The sequence below is a fragment of the Vipera ursinii genome (assembly GCF_947247035.1).
Source record: "Vipera ursinii genome assembly, chromosome: Z".
Lineage (NCBI taxonomy): Eukaryota > Metazoa > Chordata > Lepidosauria > Squamata > Viperidae > Vipera > Vipera ursinii.
In genome coordinates, this window is record NC_139517.1 from 73,820,595 (window position 1) to 73,839,041 (window position 18,447).

Consider the following 18,447-nt stretch of genomic DNA (forward strand, 5'->3'; position numbering starts at 1 on the left):
AAAGCCTTCTGTGAAACTGTCATATTTCTAGCCAAAATTTTAGTTTTCTGTGTATTTACTTTAAATCCAGAAACCTTCCCATATTGTGTTATTATCTCCATCAGGTCCACAACAGAGTTCTCTGGCTGGGTCACTGTAACAACCAGATCATCTGCAAATGCTCTCAATCTATAGTCCTGATCTCCAACTTATATCCCCTAAATTTTTTCCGAGTTCCGAATCTTAACCAATAATATCTCTAATGTTAACACAAATAACAAGGGCGATAACGGACACCCTTGCCTTGTGCCCTTCTCAATATTACATGCTGCTGTCAGGCTATTGTTAACTATGATTCGGGCAGTTTGTTTTTGATATAATGCCCTAATCGGCTGTAAAAATTTTTCCCCAAAATCCATTTTATCTAAAACTTTCAACAAAAATTGCCAATTCAATTGATCAAAAGCCTTTTCAGCATCTAAAAAGATTAGCGCTGCAGAGATCTGGTTGTGCCTTTCCAAAAACTCTAACACATCAACTATATGTCTCACATTATTTTTCATTTGCCTACCACTAATAAACCCCGTTTGATCCCCATGAATCACCTGTTGCAGAACCCTCATCAGTCTATTAGCCAAAACCTTAGCAAATATCTTATAATCTGTATTTAAAAGCGATATCGGTCTGTAATTTTTAACTTGAGTAGCATCCTGGTCTTCCTTCGGAATCAAAGAGATAAAAGCTGTTCTCCAAGACGGTGGCACCTTTCCCCCCCTCTGAATTGTCTGAAACAGTTCCTTTAACGGCTTTATCATCTCAAATTGTAAATTCTTATAAAAGGCCGCAGTCAAGCCATCCGTGCCTGGCGCCTTATCGACCTTCAGTTCCTTAATTGCTGTAAGAATTTCTTCTTCTGTAATCAGTTGATTAATCCCCTCTTTTTGTGCTTGCGTAAGAACCGGGATGCTAGCATTCTCCAAGTATTTATCAATATCTTTTACATTAATTTCCTCTTTAGTATATAATTCCGAATAAAAATCCACAAAAGCATCCTTAATAAGATTCTGTTGAAACACAACCCTTCCTTTATACTCAATCTTGTCTATATTAGAGGCCCTTTGTTTTTTCCTCAGTCTATAGGCTAACCATCTGCCTGGTTTATTAGCGTTGCAAAAAGTATTGTGCCTAGCAAACCGCAGATTGGTTGCCACTTGATCTGCCATTAATTTATCAAATTGTCCTCTTAACAGTCTAATAGCCTCCTTGATCTTCACATCCTCTGAATTCAAAATCAAAGCCTTTTCTTTTTCCTTTATTTCATTCTCCAGTTCTTTCCTTCTAGTTTCCACTGCACATCTATGTCTATTATTCATATATATCAACACTCCTCTCATATAGGCCTTGCTAGCATCCCAAACCATATCCATAGAGGTACCCTTATTCATATTAATCTCAAAAAAATCCTTCATCCGCTGTTTACATTCTTCCACATTTCTCTGATTTCTAAACAAATTCTCATTTACGCGCCACGAGCGCCTGTCTCTTTTCTCCTTATCAATCTCCAACCAAACTGGACTGTGGTCAGAGATAGTTCTTGCACATATCTTCACCTTTTTAGTTCTCAAAAAAAAATCATTAGTCAACAAAATAAAATCAATCCTCGAAAAAGATTGGTGTCTGTCAGAATAAAAAGTATAATCCTTCTCCTGCAAGTGTCTCTCACGCCAGATATCTCGCAATTCCAGGTCATCCTTCATTTCAAAAAAAGATTTAGGCAGTCTAGCATGACTTGGAATGCGCTTAAAAGCTCCAGCCTTATCCAACTGTACATCCAGAACACCATTCCAGTCTCCCATAAAAATAAAAGATTTATAATCCAACTGGATAAGCTTAGTGTGGAGTAAGCTAAAAAAATCAGCTTGTTGTTGGTTAGGTGCATATAATCCAACTAGAAGCGTCTTTTTACCTTCTAACAACAGCTCAATCATAACATATCTTCCATGCTTATCTGCTTCAATTAAGTCTGCTGTTAAGGCACTTTTAACATAAACAACCACTCCATTTTTCTTATTCTCTGCAGAGGCAACAAAATGCGTACCCAGTCTCGAGTTCAGTAAATGCTTTTGATCCAAAGCTCTAATATGCGTTTCTTGCAAACATATAACATCTATCTTAAATTGTTTTAAATATTGAAAAACTTTCTTCCTCTTCTGCGGTGAATTTAGTCCATTAACATTCCAAGTTAGAAATTTAGTTGCCATGCATATCCTCCAAAAGCTCTTGGACCACAGCTTTGATAGGACTAACTTCTTTAGGCCGTGCTCCTCCCACAGCTTGACTATATGTACGTTGTGAAGAATCTGAAGACTTTTGCTGATCTTGTTCTTTTATTTTCTTTGCTCGTTTTAAAGCAGCACGCGTTACTCTTTGCTCTCTAGGATCATCCAAAGAAGTTGTAGCTTGATCTCCTCCAACACCACTTTCCTCTGTTTCATCCTCTTGATGTACTCCTTCTCCAGATCCCTTTCCAGCTTCCAGAAGTGTTAATGGGGTTGCTTTTAAGACATTGTTGTAGAAATCACGCGCTTGCTTCACAGTAATCAGCCGGTACCTTTTACCTTCATGCATCACCATCAGCCCCTCTGGAATCTCCCATCTGAACCTTATATCTCTTTGCTTAAGCTCATGCACGAGAAATGTATAGTCCTTCCTTCCCCTTAAAATCCTTGGAGGAATTTCTTTTAAAACCAAGACTTCTTGTTCAGCAATCACCACTTTAGCATCATAGGCAGCTTGTATAACTTGATCTCTGATCTCTCTTTTTGCAAAATAAACCACCACATCTCTAGGCAACTTTCTCTGTCTGGCAATCCATGAATTCACCCGGAACACTTTATCCATAGCTGCTCTTATTTCAGATGCTGGCTGGTTTAATACCACTTCAAGAGCCTCAGAGATCAGCTGCTTTAAATCTTCTTTAATATCCTCTTTTAAACCTCTAATTCTGATAGCAAACTGCATCTGGTAATATTGGGCTAAGCTTAACTCCTTTTCCACTTTGTCTCTTGCATTTTCATTCTCCCGTGCTTTTACTTCTAATATAGCATTCCTTTGAACCAGATCATCCATTTTTTCATCTAATTCTTCCACACATTCCGCCACTTTATGCACTAAAGACAAAATGTCTACCTTCATCACGCTGAACTTCTGTTCCATCCTCTCTTCCATTCTCTCCTCCAATTTCTCCAATTTCTCCTCCATCTGCGCAAATTTATCACCCATTGATTGATTAATTGATTCCAAAAGTTTATCCAGAGCATCTCGTAAATCCTTCGATGTCAGCGCTTCAGGAGGGTGCAACGCCTGTAATGATGATTGTTGCACCGGCGAGGATCCACCACTCCGAAGAGTTTTAGGGGGAGGTTTCGCCGCCATCTTTTAGTCCTCAATTATGACGCACTTTCACTTAAAGTTTAAAAAGTCCAACAAGCTCGAGAGTATAGTAAAATAAACCTCTTCACCTTTGTCTCTTGTACCGCTCTGCCTGCTCCTTTAAATCATAGTCCTTTCTTCAGGCAGGGATGGTTCGCAGACGCCTGGCTCTGCTCCAAGAAGTTCGGAGCAGAGACGCCGGCCAGCTGGGAGCAACCCAGGCTTCGGGGGAGTTCGATCCTTCAGCCGCCCAGGCTCCAAGCTCAGGCGGCCCCGGAGAACTCTACCCCTACCTGGGGCCTCACCCCCTCCTCTTCTCCCGAGGCAGGGCACGGAGGGCACGCGCCCTGCTTGCCTGCTTCTTTCCGCTGCGGAAAGAAGCAGACCTCCGCGCCCTGCCTGCCTGCTTCTTTCCGCTGCGGAAAGAAGCAGACCTCCGCGCCCTGCCTGCCTGCTTCTTTCCGCTGCGGAAAGAAGCAGACCTCCGCGCCCTGCCTGCCTGCTTCTTTCCGCTGCGGAAAGAAGCAGACCTCCGCGCCCTGCCTGCCTGCTTCTTTCCGCAGCGGAAAGAAGCAGACCTCCGCGCCCTGCCTGCCTGCTTCTTTCCGCAGCGGAAAGAAGCAGGCAGGCAGGGCACGGAGGTCCGGAGACTTGCCGACGTTTGGGGAGGTTTGGGGAGGTGCGCGCGCACCTCCCCAAACCTCCCCAAACTTTGGCAGGTCTCCGGACGGCGGCGGCTTGGGAGAGGTGCGCGCGATCCTGGAAGCACCGAAGCAAGTCCTCGTTAAGCTCCGGGCGGTCACTTGCTTCGCGTCTCCTGAGGGAAGGGGGGGCGACTGGAGCGGGCGTGTTTCCTCGCCTGCTGGGCGCCGCGATTTGCCCGGGGAACGCGCAGGCCCCGAATGGCAGCGTGGAGCGAGGAAGCGGACAGCCAGGGCTTCCCCGAGAGCCGCGGCCACACAGGGTATTCCTGTGTATTCAGGCTTGCAAAATGGCGGATCGAGCCTCTGCTGGCGGCGGAGGCTTGCAGAACGGCGGATCAGCTTATACTCGAGTCAACAACTTTTTCCAGTTTTTGGGGGTGAAATTGGGGGTCTCGGCTTATACTCAAGTCGGCTTATACTCAAGTATATACAGTATATAATATTTGTATGCAATCCACATGGCGAGGTTTAATAATAATAATAATAAGTTGGAAGGGGCCTTGGAGGTCATCTAGTCCAACCTCCTGCTCAGGCAAGAAACCCTATACCATTTCAGACAAATGGCTGGCCAGTCTCTTCTTAAAAACTTCTAGTGTTGGAGCATTCACCACTTCTGGAGGCAGGTTGTTCCACTGGTTAATTGTTCTAATTATCAGGAAGTTTCTCTTTAGTTCTAGGTTGCTTCTTTCTTTGGTTAGTTTCCATCCATTGCTCCTTCTTCTTTGTGGCAGCCCCTGAGATATTGGAACATCACTATCATGTTACCCCTCGTCCTTCTCTTCATTAAACTACACATACCCAATTCCAGCAACCGTTCCCTATATGTTTTAGCCTCGAGTCCCCCAATCAATTTTGTTGCTCTTCTCTGTACTCTTTCTAGAGTCTCAACATCTTTTTTACATCGTGGTGACCAAAACTGGATGCAGTATTCCAGGTGTGGCCTTACCAAGGCATTGTAAAGTGGTATTAGTACTTCACGTTTTTGACAAACCCATGTTGGCTTTTAGTGATAACTTTGTTTGCATCAAGGTGTTCGCTGATTTGTTGTTTGATTATCTTTTCCAGAATCTTCCCAGGTATTGAGGTCAGGCTGATAGGTCTGTAGTTTCCTGGATCTATTTTTCCCCCTTTTTGAATATGGGAACTACATATTGGGGCAATTTACAATAGAAAAATATATATATTTAAAATCATAAGATTAAAACATAAAAGCAGGGCTTTTTTCCTCATAGAACGCTCAGAATGGCGTTCCGGCACCTTTTTTTGCACACACACAAAAAAGCTTTTGCACAAGCTATGCTACTCCCTCTATTGGCTTTCAAAAGCCTATTGGCTTTCGAAAGCCAATAGGAATTGCTGCTGAGCGTGCCAAAAGACCTGGCTAGCAAACGTTGCACCGGCTAGTTGTCTGCAGTGAAAGCAAGTAGGCAGGAACTTTGCATCCCTCCCTGCTACCAAACTACACCATCTCAACTAGGTAAGTAAGAGAGGACAAGGAGTGGGAGGTGGGTTCTGCGGAGTCCATGTGCAGTCCATCCTTGTGCTCACCCGTGTCAGCCAGGCTGGTGGCCTACCTGGTGCTGGACCTGCACCACCATTGCCTTGCCCTGCATGCATAAGTGGCCGCCCTGCATTGCCTGGCCCGCACCGCCTCCACTGCCTGCCCCGCACAGCCCCGCCATATAGAGCGGGCCCTGCTGCTCCCACAGCACCAGCCATGCCGGCTCTGGCCCCAGGGGGGGAGCCTGACGCCAACACCCCTCGCACCTGTGACCACAGCAGTGCTGCCCCACCCCACCCACACCCGCCTCCTGCGCCCACCAAGATGAGAGTTCCGGCACCTTTTTTTTTTTTTTTAGAAAAAAAGCACTGGCTATTAATACTTCATGTGATCTTGATTCTATCCCTCTGTTAATGCAGCCTAGCACTGTGTTTACTATTTTTGGCAGCTGCAGCATTGCTGGCTCATATTTTAAGTGATTGTCCTCTAAGTCTCCCTCTCACAGTTACTAATATTGAGCAAAGTACCATCTATACCAGACATGTCAAACTCGTGATGTCATGTGACGTCATGAGACATATCGGGACTGTTTTGCCATTGCCGGCAATGCAGTGGGTGCGGCTTCCGGATGATGTGTCCAGCCCATGGACTGGCAGTTTGACACCCCTGATCTATACTATACATTTGTTTTTTCTTGCTTTCATGCACTCGTGGCCTCTCGTTTAGACTACTGCAATGCTTACATGGGGCTGCCTTTGAGGACCACTCAGAGGCTCCAACTGGTACAGAATGTAGCCGCGAGAGTTGTGTTGGGAGTCTCCCGATACTCCCATGTTACACCTCTACTCCGTGAACTGCATTGGCTCCCAGTTGTCCTCCGGGTAAGATTCAAGGTGCTGGTAAAGGTTTTCAAAGCCCTACATGGCATGGGTCCAGAGTACCTTAGGAATCACCTGCTGCCAGCGTCAACGTTCCTCCGTCCAGTGCGCTCCCACAGAGAGGGCCTCCTAAGGGTGCCGCCATTCAGAGAATGCCATCTGGTAGCTCCCAGAGGGAGGGCGTTCTCTGTGAGCGTGCCTGACCTATGGAACCGTTTACTGGTTGAGCTCCGGATGGCTCCCGACCTTTGCTCCTTCCGACGCGACCTAAAAACATATCTGTTTAAGCAATCCAGTCTGGTCTGATGGGTTCTGTTTTAATTATTGTTTTAAGATAACTATTTGTGCATTCTGTTATTTATGTTCACTGTTCACCGCCCTGAGTCCTTAGGGAGAAGGGCGGTATACAAATCAAATAAATAAATAAATAAATGTATAACCTTGCTTTTTTCATGCTTATTTATAATTACTTATTTTTGTTTAACTCAGAAAATGAAGAAATGGTTGAAAGGTCTAAATATCTTATTAATATATATTAAAAAGATATTTCCAGCTTTCTCAGATTTATTGTACCTTTCACATGGAGTTGAGTATCTTCCTATCTGAGTACAACCTCAGAGTAGAAAGCCTGCTTCTCTGACTATATGCCAGGCAAGACAAAAAAAAGGAGCATTCTGGTTTTTTCCTGCAGAAAAAGAAGCTGAATGTAACAATGTGTGACTCTGAAAATAACCCGGCCAATGGTGACCATGCTTGTTTAATCTTACTATATTAATAAATAATCTTTAAGTGTGGGCTATAGATCTATCCTAAATAAAAAAGGAGACTTACTGCCATTTCCTTGATGAACAATTAACCAATACAGCATTTTTTTCAAAAATTAAAATACTACTATTCTCATGTCTAGTGTTGGGGGCAAGGAATAGTGTGAGTTATTTATCTATTATTCATTATTTATTCAATCATTTGTCTTTTCACCCCAAATGACATTTAAAACTGTTGACAGTAATAAAATAAATAGCCAAAACTAACTAAACACAGTATAGAGTAAAATGTATTGTTTAATCATTGCCAAAAAAACTGGCATCAAAAATTGTTGACAATAATAAAAGAAACAAAACTAAAAAAAACCTCTGTTCATGCTTTTCATCAAATAAAACCAGACTTCTAATTCTCTAGTGCCATATAGATGTTCAATTGCCAATTTACCTGAGAACTTATAAATATTAATTTCTCAACTGATCTGGCTAAGATTTGAAACTGTTGAGACATAGTTATATAAAGCCAGCATTATAAAAATGTGGTTCTTTGGAAAGAAAACAAAGACAGGATTTGAAACTTTTTTTGGCAAGCTTTGTTGAACAAGATTTCCTTATAGATATTTTCTAATGTATACATATTATTTTATTTTATGGAATACTGTCTTTCAAGAGGGTTTACAGGTTGAGCCAAAATAACCCCAGTAGTTAAATTAGTAAATTTTCTGCAGAACAAAGTATTTCTGTAGGTTCTTCCTGAAAACAAGTGTGTTGAATTGCTACCATATTTTTTTCTAAAATTGAGAAAGAGTATTATCTTTCATCCATTTCAGCTAATGGTAAGGACATGTACCAATAATTCTTGTTAAATATAAATTACATTTTATGGGATGTTTAGGAAGTGAGAAAAATGAAGCAGGTGAAGGGAATAGATGTGTAGCAGGAGTAGCAGAACCTGAGGGTGGAGTTAAAAGTGGGATCAGCCCAGAATCCCTCCATAACCACAAGCAAATTAACTCCAATCCCCCTTGAATTCTGTTAATCTTCTTTCAGCTCCAGCCCCAGTTCTGCTTCTACACATGGATGAACATGACTAAAGAGATTACAATATTGTTTTCATAAATTTTGTAAAAAAGCTTGTGTACTAGAGTCATTTGTCCATTCTATTGAGCAAATATTTGAGATACACTGCTGAGCATCATCTATATATTGATGACACCTGATTCCATGTTGTTGGATCACCTCATTCCATGGACCTATTTTTAAAAAGATGGAGAAAAAGATCCCACTGAGGAAACTGACAAAGCAAGGGCCTTGAGCTCTATCTCTTTCCCACTACACATAGAGATGTAGAGCCGGCCACACAGAAAGGAGAATCACTGTCATGTTGTCCAAAATGGCATCGGTAAGAACCTGCTGCTTTTATCAAAGTAAAGGGAGCACTATGCAACACTTTGCAAGTTCCACCATTTTTATATGAGCATGCAAGAAAGGTAATACTACAATGCTGCGTTCATTATTAGGATCCCATTGTCTCTCTGGGGTACGTTATCACCAGTCTCAGGGCTTCAGATTGTCCAGATATTCCATGATCAATGCTATCAAAAGCTGCTAAGAGATATAGGATCAGGAGGGTCATGCTGCCTCTTTCTTAGCCCTGCAGTGGTCATCTACAAGAATGATCAAGGCCATCTCAGTCCTTAATTGTGGCTGAAAAAGGATAGCGATAACCCACTTCTTCCAGGGCTTAATGAAGCTTTAGCTGACTACATTCTCTACATAACCCAAAAAAGGGAGGTTGCAAACCAGTCAGAAATAATCCAACCCTGATGGGTCTAGTAGTGATAGCTTCTTGAGCAGAGATATGTATCTCTGCCTCCTTCAAATCAAGTAGAATCAAAAATAAATTCACTCCAGTTGCATGTTACCATCCAAGCAGACTTGACCAGCCAGGAAGGGATGTGGGTCTAATATAAATGTGGCTCGCCCGACTTCCGGTGGCGGCGCGGCGCCGAAGACAGCCTCTCCTGGCTGCCCGCGGCTCAGCTGTTTGTTTTTTCGCCCGAAACAGCGCCGATCAGCTGTTCGGGCGAAATTGAAGCCCCCTCCTCGGGAGAAGAGGAGGGGGTGAGGCCCCAGGTAGGGGTAGAGTTCTCCGAGGCCGCCTGAGCTTGGAGCTTGGGCGGCTGGAGGATTGAACTCCCCCGAAGCCTGGGTTGCTCCCAGCTGGTCGTTGTCTCTGCTCCGAACTTCTTGGAGCAGAGCCAGGCATCTGCGAACCATCCCTGCCTGAAGAAAGGACTATGATTTAAAGGAGCAGGCAGAGCGGTACAAGAGGGAAAGGTGAAGAGGATTATTTTACTATACTCTCGAGTTTGTTGGACTTTCTAAACTTTAAGTGAAAGTGCGTCATAATTGAGGACTAAAAGATGGCGGCTAAACCTCCCCCTAAAACTCTTCGGAGTGGTGGATCCTCGCCGGTGCAACAATCATCACTACAGGCGTTGCACACTCCTGAAGTGCTGACATCGAAGGATTTGCGAGATGCTCTGGATAAACATGCCCAGGTACTTTTGGAATCAATTAATCAATCAATTGCTGATAAATTTGCACAGATGGAGGAGAAATTGGAGAAACTGGAGGAAAGGATGGAAGAAAGGATGGAACAGAAGTTCAGTGTGATGAAGGTAGACATTTTGTCTTCAGTGCATAAAGTGGCGGAATGTGTGGAAGATTTAGATGAAAAAATGGATGATTTGGTTCAAAGGAATGCTATATTAGAAGTAAAAGCACGGGAGAATGAAAATGCAAGAGACAAAATGGATAGGGAGTTAAGCCTTGCCCAATTTTACCAGATGCAGTTTGCTGTCAGAATCAGAGGTTTAAAAGAGAATATTAAAGAAGATTTAAAGCAGCTGATCTCTGAGGCTCTCGAAGGGGTATTGAACCAGCCAGCATCTGAAATAAGAGCAGCTATGGATAAAGTGTTTCGGGTGAATTCATGGATTGCTAGACAGAGAAAGTTGCCTAGAGATGTGGTGGTTTACTTTGCAAAAAGAGAAATTAGAGATCAGGTGATACAAGCTGCCTACGATGCTAAAGTCGTGATTGCTGAACAAGAAGTCTTGGTTTTAAAAGAAATTCCTCCAAGGATTTTAAGGGGAAGGAAGGACTATACATTTCTTGTGCATGAGCTTAAGCAAAGAGATATAAGATTCAGATGGGAGATTCCAGAAGGGCTGATGGTGATGCATGAAGGTAAAAGGTACCGGCTGATCACTGTGAAACAAGCGCGTGATTTCTACAATAATGTCTTAAAAGCAACCCCATTAACGCTTCTGGAAGCTGGAAAGGGATCTGGAGAAGAAGAACAACAACAGGAGGAAACAGAAGAAAATGGTGCTGGAGGAGATCAAGCTACAACTTCTTTGGATGATCCTAGAGAGCAAAGAGTGACGCGTGCTGCTTTAAGACGAGCAAAGAAAATAAAAGAACAAGATCAGCAAAAGTCTTCAGATTCTTCACAACGCATTCATAGCCAAGCTGTGGGAGGAGCACGGCCTAAAGAAGTTAGTCCTATCAAAGCTGTGGTCCAAGAGCTTTTTGAGGATATACATGGCAACTAAATTTTTAACTTGGAATGTTAATGGACTAAATTCACCGCAGAAGAGGAAGAAAGTTTTTCAATATTTAAAACAATTTAAGATAGATGTTATATGTCTGCAAGAAACGCATATTAGAGTTTTGGATCAAAAGTATTTAATGAACTCGAGACTGGGTGCGCAATTTGTTGCTTCTGCAGAGAATAAGAAAAATGGAGTGGTTGTTTATGTTAAAAGTGCCTTAACAGCGGATTTAATTGAAGCAGATAAGCATGGAAGATATGTTATGATTGAGCTGTTGTTAGAAGGTAAAAAGACGCTTTTAGTTGGACTATATGCACCAAATCAACAACAAGCTGACTTTTTTAGCTTACTTCACACAAAGCTTACCCAGTTGGATTATAAATCTTTTATTTTTATGGGGGACTGGAATGGAGTTATGGATGTACAGTTGGATAAGGCTGGAGCTTTTAAGCGCATTCCAAGTCATGCTAGACTGCCTAAATCTTTTTTTGAAATGAAGGATGACCTGGAATTGCGAGATATCTGGCGTGAGAGACACTTGCAGGAGAAGGATTATACTTTTTACTCTGATAGACACCAATCTTTCTCGAGGATTGATTTTATTTTGTCGACTAATGATTTTTTTTTTTGAGAACTAAAAAGGTGAAGATTTGTGCAAGAACTATCTCTGACCACAGTCCAGTTTGGTTGGAGATTGATAAGGAAAAAAGAGATAGGCGCTCATGGCGTGTGAATGAGAATTTGTTTAGAAGCCAGAGAAATGTGGAAGAATGCAAACAGCGGATGAAGGATTTTTTTGAGATTAATATGAACAAGGGTACCTCTATGGATATGGTTTGGGATGCTAGCAAGGCCTATATGAGAGGGGTGTTGATACATATGAATAATAGACATAGACGTGTAGTGGAGAATAGAAGGAAAGAACTGGAGAATGAAATAAAGGAAAAAGAAAAGGCTTTGATTTTGAACCCAGAGGATGTGAAGATCAAGGAGGCTATTAGATTGTTAAGAGGACAATTTGATAAATTAATGGCTGATCAAGTGGCGACCAATCTGCGGTTTGCTAGGCATAATACTTTTTGCAATGCCAATAAACCAGGCAGATGGTTAGCTTATAGACTGAGGAAAAAACAAAGGGCATCTAATATAGATAAGATTGAGTATAAAGGAAGGGTCGTGTTTCAACAGAATCTTATTAAGGATGCTTTTGTGGATTTTTATTCGAAATTATATACTAAAGAGGACATTAATGCAAAAGATATTGATATGTACTTGGAGAATGCTAGCATCCCGGTTCTTACGCAAGTACAAAAAGAGGGGATTAATCAGCTGATTACAGAAGAAGAAATTTTTACAGCTATTAAGGAACTGAAGGTGGATAAAGCACCAGGCACGGATGGCTTGACTGCGGCCTATTATAAAAACTTACAATTAGAGATGATAAAACCGTTAAAGGAACTGTTCCAGACAATCCAGAAGGGGGGAAAGGTGCCACCGTCTTGGAGAACAGCTTTTATCTCTTTGATTGCGAAGGAAGACCAGGATGCTACTTTAGTTAAAAATTATAGACCGATATCGCTTTTAAATACAGATTATAAGATATTTGCTAAGGTTTTGGCTAATAGACTGATGAGGGTTCTACAACAGGTGGTTCATGGGGATCAAACGGGGTTTATTAGTGGTAGACAAATGAAAAATAACGTGAGACATATAGTTGATGTGTTAGAGTTTTTGGAAAGGCACAACCAGATCTCTGCAGCGCTAATCTTTTTAGATGCTGAAAAGGCTTTTGATCAATTGAATTGGCAATTTTTGTTGAAAGTTTTAGACAAAATGGATTTTGGGGAAAAATTTCTACAACCGATTAGGGCATTATATCAAAAACAAACTGCCCGAATTATAGTTAACAATAGCCTGACAGCAGCATGTAATATTGAGAAGGGCACAAGGCAAGGGTGTCCGCTATCGCCCTTGTTATTTGTGTTAACATTAGAGATATTATTGGTTAAGATTTGGAATTCGGATAAAATTAAGGGGATACAAGTCGGAGATCAGGACTATAGATTGAGAGCATTTGCAGATGATCTGGTTGTTACAGTGACCCAGCCAGAGAACTCTGTTGTGGACCTGATGGAGATAATAACACAATATGGGAAGGTTTCTGGATTTAAAGTAAACATACAGAAAACTAAAATTTTGGCTAGAAATATGACAGTTTCACAGAAGGCTCTCTTAGAAGGATTAACTGGATTCGAGATTGTTAAAAGGGTTAAATATTTGGGGGTGACTTTGTCGCCCTCTAATACAAAGCTATATAAAAATAATTATGAAAAACTATGGGGGAAAATTCAAAAAGAATTGGAGAGTTGGGAAAAATTGCAATTGTCTTTGTTGGGACGGATTGCAGCAGTGAAAATGAATGTCCTGCCCAAATTTTTATTCTTATTTCAAATGATACCGATTCTTAAGAAAGATTCTAATTTGGAGGAATGGCAGCGTGGTATCAATAAATTTGTCTGGGCAGGGAAAAAGCCACGAGTTAAACTTAAGATTATGCAGGATACTCGTGAGAGAGGTGGCCTTAAATTGCCTAATCTTAAATTATATTATGAAGCTGCTGCATTAGTAGGAATAAGCGATTGGATTAATTTGACGCAACCGAGGTTATTAAATCTTGAGGGCCATGATTTGTTGTTTGGCTGGCATGCATATTTGTTGTATGATAAGAAGGTAGATTCTGTGTTTAGGATGCATATTTTAAGACAGGCACTGCTGAGAGTTTGGAAGAAGTACAGATACAAGTTAAGCAGCAAGATACCATTGTGGGCAATTCCAAAACACGCAATAGAAAATATACATGCTGGTTTCAAACACGATGAGACTACTTACAAGGAAATTTTAAGTTTGGAAAGGAATGTTTGGTGCCTGAAATCATATAATTTCTTGCGAGAAGAGAAGGTTGTTCAAACTTGGTTTCAATATATTCAGTTACGGGCCAGGTGGAAAGAAGACCAGAAAAATGGATTTGTAATGACTGATGAAAATTTGATAGGGCAAATTAGAAATCAGGGACCAGCACATATTAAACGGATATATCTTGCATTGATAGAGATCGATTCAGAAACAGAGCTGGTTAAGGATTGCATGATAAAATGGGCCCAAAACATTCAGGAAGTTATTACAATGGACACCTGGGAAAAGATTTGGGTGAGGAATGTAAAATTTACACAAGCTCAAAATTTAAGAGAGAATTTTTACAAAATGTTTTATAGATGGCATTTAGATCCTAAAAAGCTTGCAAGTATGTATCCGAATTATCAGCCTAAATGTTGGAGATGCGGTGATGAAGATGCAACATATTTTCACATATGGTGGACTTGTAAAAAGGTTAAGGCTTTTTGGATAAAAGTCTGGTGGAATATGCAGAAGGTTTTTAAATGGAGGATAAAGTTTTGCCCACAATTTTTTTTGTTGGGAATAATTGTCGACGCTACAGTTGTGGACTCCAAGTTGATGTTGAACTTAGTTACGGCAGCAAGACTTTTGATAGGTCAATATTGGAAGAAAGAGGAACTGCCGACTATACAAGAGTGGATTTTAAAGGTTTCCGACCTGGCAGAGATGGCGAAGATTTCGGCCTATTTGAAAGATCATTCGCAAGAACATTATATTATGGAATGGAGAAAATGGATTGAGTTTATCCAGAACAAGTATAGGGTTAAGAAGTTTTACGTAGCATTCGAATAAGTCTTCCTTCGCTTTGTTTTTTCTTTTTTCTATTTTAGTTTCTTATATATATTTAATATTGCTAAGGCTTGTTTTATCCTATACAAGCTAGAGAGTAATGGATTTTAGAACTTGTAATTGCTAGTATATGGTTGTTTATGATTGCTTTTTTATATATATATACCTTGTATTTAGCTCTGGGAAGTCGGGGGGGGAGGGGGGGAGGGGGGGAGGTAGGGGGGCCAGGAGGGGGGGAGGGGGGGAGGTAGGGGGGAGGTAGGGGGGGAGGAGGGTGGGGGAAGGGGGGGTTCTTTAAAGGAAAACTGTATTGTAAAACTTTTCAATAAAAAAAATATAAATGTGGCTCTTCTCCCAAAAACTTTGTCAACTTCTTGAGACTCACAGCTTCAAACTTTTCCCAGATAAGTCAAAAACCTACTTCAGCCTGCTCAATGGGATCTCTCCAGTCAGAGGCCAATACAAAATGGATTTGAGCAATATTATCCATTATATGTCTAAAATATTCATCACAGTGACAATTAAGATATTTTTAATTCTCCTCCTTCCCAAACTGGGACAAATTAACCATTCAAAAATGCCACTACCAGCAATTTGGAAATGCAATAAAAGCAGGCAAATGATTACATTCTGTTACTCCTATTGCCATAATGTACTGTAGATATTAATATAGACTTATATTCATCTTCTGTTGGTCTCACTATTAATCTTCTACAATAATATGGCACAAATTAGCTTTTTGACAGGTTTTCTTTTCTCAGATTGTCCAAACAAAAATCAACACAAACACACAGATTTATACTATTTACAAACAGATTATAACTGAGTGGCATGATGGCCTAGTGATGAAGATGTTAACCTCTCGCTCAAAGGGTTGAGAGTTCAATCCTAGGTAGCAGCTAATGTTTCTCTCCTAGAATAATAAAAAAAAATAAAATATCTGCTGTGAACTCCACATAGTAGCAGGAAGGGCATCCAGCCAGTAAACACTCAGCTCCATCCAATCACCCCAATTCTACCTCGAATTAAGGGATTACAGGGTTGTTAAAAGTCAGTTATAAACAGGTTATAATTGGCACTAGAGAAACCTTTGTTATGAGTTTTTCCCCACATAACCTCTCCAGCAGTTTTCAGCAATTTTAAAATGTGTGCATTTCAAATCCCAGAATCCTCCAGCCTGGCTGTTGCTGAAGTTGGCACTCCTCCACTATCTCTACTCTATGCATATATTCAATTACTTATAATTTTTTTAAATTAAAACTTTGATAAAGTGCTACAGTTCTATCATTCAAACAGCAGGAAGTTTTTGTGTTCAGTTTGAGAAACAATCTAGTGTATACACAGCTTTTCTATGGTTCCTGGAATAATCAAAAGGGCAATAAGAGAAGCCATATAATGTTTTTGGTGTATTTAAGTATTGGAGAAGCTCATGCTGCAATTTCATAGAAAAACTCCAGATATCTGACTCTCAAATGCTTCAATCACCTGGAACAGAAGTGTCCATGGGATGGTGTAAAAAAAAAACTCCAACTGTTCAATTGAATCCTATCCTATCCCTGCAATCTCCCAGGTTTTTGCTGTGGCAATAGTGAGCAAGTTTCCAGGCCACAGGTGACAGCTCACCTTAGAATAGGAAACAAACCAAAGCAAAGAAAAAAAAATCTCATTGGGTATTCTTAATACAAATACTCCATACAAAGAGCAAAGCTGCCCAAACTGTCAAAAAGTCTTGGTCCAGTCTCCTTCAGCTGAATTGGTTCCATTGATGACCTACTTATTAAGTTCCTTGGACCAGACCTCCTTGAAATATGGGAATATCCACAGCTGACACATATACAAAAACAGCAGAGATAACATGGTGCCTTGCCCACGATGTTGAGTTTTGATACACTGAACAGTGCTGCTGAATTGTTCTTTTATGATGCAGCTGCCCCAGATTTGCCTATTACCAGGGCTTTTTTCCTCATAGAACGCTCAGAACTGAGTTCCGGCACCTTTTTTGGATGGAACCTTGTGGGGTAGGCAAGCCGGGTTGTATGAGATGTGTGAGTTCTGGCACCTTTTTCTTTTACAAAAAAAGCACTGCCTATTACTGATATGGAACAAAATAATAGAGGAGCCCCATATTTTCCTCCACCATTCTATAACCATGAGGAACAGTGGGGCAACTTCTAAATAGATGTTTGTACCACTCTGGAATCACTGTAGAATTTTCATACCACTTTATTGATTTGGCAGCCAGGGGACATTTGCAGGGGACATTTCAACAACATTTGTTGTTATTGCTGCTGTCATTGTTGGTGTATGTTAAAAAAACAAAACTAAAAAATTGTCTTGCATGTATCCTAACTTACAGCCCAAATGTTGGAGATGTGGTAGTTTGGATGCTACCTATTATCATATATGGTGGATTTGTAGAAATGTTAAAGCTTTTTGGATTAAAATTTGGTGGAATATTCAAAAGATTTTTAAGAGAAAATAAAATTTTCTCCACAATTGTTTTTATTGGATATTGTTATAGATTGTGATACTAAAGAAACAAATTTGATGTTGAATTTGATAACAGCAGCAAGGCTCTTGGTAGGTCAATATTGGAAGAAAGATAGCTTGCCTACTATAGAAGATTGGTCACTTAAGGTGTCAAATTTGGCAGAAATGGCGAAGATTTCTGCTTATTTGAAGGATCATTCACAAGAAAGATACATTTCGGTCTGGAGAAGATGGATAGATTATATTCAGAACAAATATGGGACTAAAAAGTTTCATCTAGCTTATGAATGAATTATAGAATGATATTATTAATATTAGTATGTTTTTATGGTATTTTTATTAGTTTTTATTATATTTTATTATTATTTTTATTATTAGTATTGTTTAAGAATATGGATATTATTTTGTTTTTATGTTCTTATTATTATGTTTACTTTTATCTTGTTTGTGTTCATGTTAAAGGGGAGTTAGAGTGTGTTAGGAACTTGGTTACATATATAGTTGGTTAATGTTATTTAGATTTTGATTGTTATTTTTGTAACCCTGTATTCAGTTCTGGGAAGTGGGGGAGGGGGAGGGGGGTGGTTTGGGGCTGGGTTTGTATTGTAACTTTTATAAAACTTTTTAATAAAAAAAATATATCCATCCTCTCGGAAGGAAATGCAAAGCTGTTCCTCTCCAAAAAAAAACCTAAAGAAAGAGAGAACAAAAGGCAGAAGATATGTGACTATGGGCTTTTTAGCTCCTCTGTGACTGGGACATGATCTTTCTATTTCTTGGGGAAGACAAAAGTTAAGACACTGATTAATTTTACGGTTGATTTATTTTATGTTAATGTCTGTTCTATAGATCTGAGATGTTTTGATAATGTACACACTTGGTATCTCTCCATGGATCTGAAGGCATTTGGTTTTCTTTTCTGCATTGTATAAAATTAATTATACTTCTATGATGACATTTATAATAGCTCATAATAATAAAAAAAGGCTCAGTGGTACATGAAACAGTCAGGCTGATTTAAATTCTCATGCAGAAACTGAAGTGACAGCTCCTTCTGCAAAGGCTGTAGAACTTTATTTTAATACATTTATATTCAGTTTTAGCCTACACAGAAGGGATTTGATGTAAGAGATGAATAGGTTACCTTAAAAAAAAACCAATCCTATTTCTGTATTTCCAATCAAATAATAAGAAAGGTTTTCTGCTAAAATATTGTTATCTATCCCAAATGATTTTTAAAAATAATGAGAAAATCCATATTCACCAGCAGTCTAACAGGTGCAACACACTGAAGCTGTCAAAGTGTATTTGCACTTACTGAAAGAAATTCACAGT